The sequence below is a fragment of the Papaver somniferum genome, chromosome 5 (assembly GCF_003573695.1).
Source record: "Papaver somniferum cultivar HN1 chromosome 5, ASM357369v1, whole genome shotgun sequence".
NCBI lineage: Eukaryota > Viridiplantae > Streptophyta > Magnoliopsida > Ranunculales > Papaveraceae > Papaver > Papaver somniferum.
In genome coordinates this window covers 45,287,443-45,291,762 of record NC_039362.1, presented here as the reverse complement: position 1 = coordinate 45,291,762, position 4,320 = coordinate 45,287,443, and positions in this window count along the sequence as shown.

The following is a 4,320-nucleotide window of genomic DNA, read 5'->3' as shown; positions in this document are numbered from 1 at the left end:
AAACTTTTCTTGACACAATCTTCTTCTGGAGAACATTTCGTCATGGACTGTAACTCATGAGAGTTAGTATGTACAGAAAAATTTCTCTTTAAGACAGAGTTTTCCTTTTCCAAGGATTTACACTGTTCATGAGCTAGAGTAAGAGATGCTTCTAGTTTCTCTTTTTCAACACGAAGTCTGTTAAGATATGATGAATGAGTCTCGATCAAACGTTTCTCTCTAATTGAGTCTTCCTTAACAATATCTTCAAGAACACTAATCTTTTCACGTTGTTGAGTAGTTTCTTTGAGAAGTTTTTCAATATTCTTAGAGAAAGACTCAATGATGTTGTAGAGTTCATGTTCTCGATCAATAGACTTTTAAAATTCATCAATAAACTGATCATGATCCTGAAAATCAATAATCTCAGCAGTGTTTTTTGAGATTCTAGTGAGCTCCTTTTCATCTTTTGCCATAGTGCCCAATGTCTCATCAGAGAGAGAGATGTCAGCACCAGATGGGACAACCTTCTTACCTCAGGATTCGGAAGAATCTGCTAAGGAGTGATCCTTTGAGATATTTCCAAGACATTTGACATAGTTAAAAGCTTTAGAAGGTATCTTGGTATGCGTGTAACAGATTCTGTCCACGGACTCAGATTGCCAAAAACACTGACTTGTAAGGTCCTAAACGTGTTTGCCTGCTCTGATACCAATTGAAAAAGCGGGGGTCTAACAACTAAACCCAATATTTCGCTTAGCAATATGTATGGACAAACACCAATATACTTTCTAGAGAATCAACTAGACATTCAGACTCAATCTAGATTAAAAGTATATCAAAGAGTTTATATCTCAATCTCTCGATTTGATCTTTACTCAAACAAATAGAAATCTGCGAGTCTTTATCAAAGAGAGATAACTTGGATGGTACCAAAGACCAATATCCAAGTGTTAATCAATTTAAATCAACAACCAAAGAAGGTCGGATATTCTAATTTATTGAACAACGCACAACCTGTATTATTTCAATTATATAAACAAATATAATGCGGAGTAGAATAACACAGACACTAGAATTTTGTTAACGAGGAAACCGCAAATGCAGAATAACCCCGGGACCTAGTCCAAATTGAACACACACTGTATTATGCCGTTATAGACACTAGCCTACTACAAACTAACTTCGGTTTGGACTGTAGTTGAACCCAAATCAATCTCACACCGATCCAAGGTACAATTATGCTCCTACGCCTTTGATCCCAGCAGGATACTGGCCACTTAATTCCCTTAGCTAATCTCACCCACAACTAAGAGTTCCTATGACCCAAAGTCGAAGACTTTAATAAACAAATATGTATCACACAGAAAAGCCTACGATGATAGATAAATCTGCCTCCCACGAATATACCTACGAGTTTTGTTCCGTCTTTTGATAAATCAAGGTGAACAGGAACCAATCAATAATACCAGACTTATATTCCCGAAGAACAGCTCAGTATTATCAATCACCTCATAATAATCTTAATCGACGCAGCGCAAAAAAAATTGTGGAATCACAAACGATGAGACGAAGTTTGTTTGTGATTACTTTTCTATCTTTCCTATCGGAGATATCAATCTCAAGCCAATTATTACAATTGTACTCGTACGATAGAAATAGCAAGATCAGATCATACAACTACGATAAAAGTAGTATCGGTCTGGCTTCACAATCCCAATGAAGTCTTTAAGTCGTTAACCTGGTTTAGAAGAAGAAACCAAAGGTTAAAGGAGAATCACCTCTAGCTTAGCACAACTAGTATTACACAGAATATGTGGGGATTAGGTTTCCCAGTTGCTAGAGTTCTCCCTTATATACACTTTTAAATCAAGGTTTGCAATCAATGTTAGCTTAGTAACAAAGTATTCAATATTCACCGTTAGATGAAAACCTGATTAGATTCAAGCTAATATTTCTCAACCGTTAGATCGAAAACTTAGCTTTCACACACAAATAAAATGTCCAATTTTGGGTTTATGAACCGTACCCAAACATTAACATTTGTTTGTTCAACAAGTCAACCAAATGGTTAGCCATATGATTACTCTCATATCAACCTTATTCTTCTTCACCATAACTAGTTCAAATGACTCAAATGAACTAGTTAGAGAGTTGTTCAATTGCAAGGATATCTTATGTAACTACACAAGAAACAATTGAAGCAAAATCGGTTTGATTTACTCGAATCGGTTCATGAACTTTATAGCCACGGTTTGCAAAAGCATTCCTTAGTTTATTTAAACATTAGTTCAAGAACAACCGACTTTAGATATAACATGCTCAAGTTCGCGGACTGGGTCCGCGGACTTTAGCTCATTGAAGGAGTACACAAACTCCAGCATAAAATCTCAGGCCGAGAAGTTCCGCAAGTTCGCGGACTAAATTCGCGGACTGAGTTCGCGGACTTGGCTCACGCCACTTCCAACTTCACTTGATCAACAAAGTTTAGCAAACTTTGGTTCAAGGAATAGGACTTATGCATATATGTGTTTCCAAAATAATGCTTATATCCACCAATGGTTATGTAATCTAAACTCTCATTTCAATCATTGAAACATTCTCAGAGAACGTTATATAGTCGTTATTCACAGACCATTTTTCGTCAGAGCAATTTTCAAAGTGATTGAAACATAACATGACTTTCGTCACATGGTAAAAATGAATTCGGCTAAAGCGAAAGCTTAGCAACACAAATTTCGAGAAATAGATAGGCGAGATAAACTCGGCTCGAAATAGAAAATGTGTATAATGAAAGTCTATATATCAAAACGACTTTTGTTTCAAGAGTATGAGATAGAGTAAATAGACTTTTGAGTGACAGATAAGTGCAAGTCTCCACATACCTTTTAGTCTATGAAAGATCCACCAGTTCCTTGAGTATTCCTTAGTCTTGTATGATGATTGCCATGGAGTCTTGAGCTCAACTACACTTTCTATCCTAATCCAAGACCTTAGCTCTAATAGGCTAGTAATCAAGACTTATAGTTTTGATCACTAATATTGACAAACATGCTTGAGATAGCAACGCATGCGAGTTCCACCGAGCAATGATCTAACAGAACTTATATTAAGTGAATATATGCGAGTCGCCGAAATTTACAGAACATCTGGGATGGTTGCTACATTCGCCAGTCTGGATAAATTTCATGTAAATATGTTGAACGTCTCAATAAATATGTCGGTGGAGAGGTTAGCACTCACGGCACCGTTCCCTTGCAGAGTGACGTCACATCAGATGCAAGGTTTTACGATTTTAACCCTAAGCTAAAAACCACCATCAACACTAGGCAAACAAAATCAAATTGCTCATCATCTTCATCATCGGAAACACTCCAAGATGCTTGAGTCATGTTCAATTTTTCTTTGAGCTCGGGAAACTTAGTTGCAACCAATGATAATTGTTCTTGCACGTATTTCACCCTTGAATTTACCTTACACACACCCTTGTGAATTTTTTGAAGAAGACTCAAGGTGGTAGGGTCACAATTATCAAGGGAGTCATCTCTTTGTCTTTTGCACACATTCTCCCTTATACGTTTGAAAGTACAGGGACGAACAGGTTTGGGAACCCCAAGAGAATTGCATCAATACCACGTTCACGGAAAATTTGATCAATCAAGCAAAGGTAACCTAACTTTTTGTCGGGTGAAGTCATCGAAGTCATTTGAGAAATGATGAAACCACAAATATCGAGACTCGGAACACCCAATTCAAGGAAATAGACCAATTACGCAAACTCGCGACTCCACCGAGAATTCTCAATTGTGGAGGGACAAAGATTAGAGATACCAAGTTTACCGAAAGCCATCCAAGCAACACTAAGAACATTAGTAGGAAACTTCCCTTGATTCCAAGCCACTTTCTTACCGCAAAGACCAAGAGAGATGTTCTCATGCGATGGTCGTTCATCACTTGGTCTAGGTAGACGAACATTTCCCAATGGAATTTTTGTAATCTTCTAAATCAACTCTCTATTAACAAGAAATCTTTCTCTATTAATCATGGTTTTGAATTCCATCTTTCCAAGATCAACATCATGAATGTTGGTATAGAAAATTCTTATGAGAGTATCAAATCCTTGACCAAGACCATCAAAGATGTTTCCAAGATTGAATTTTTCAAAGAAAACTAAATCCTCTTTCTGTCCACTAGAAGAATCAAATTTCTTTTCTAAAATAAAACCCATAGATGAAATCCTTTCAAAAACATCAGCACAAGAATCATTGACAAATCTAATTCTAATAGAATTTTGGTCTAAAGGAAGATTCATGCTAGAGGAGCTCAAACCTTTTGAAGTTC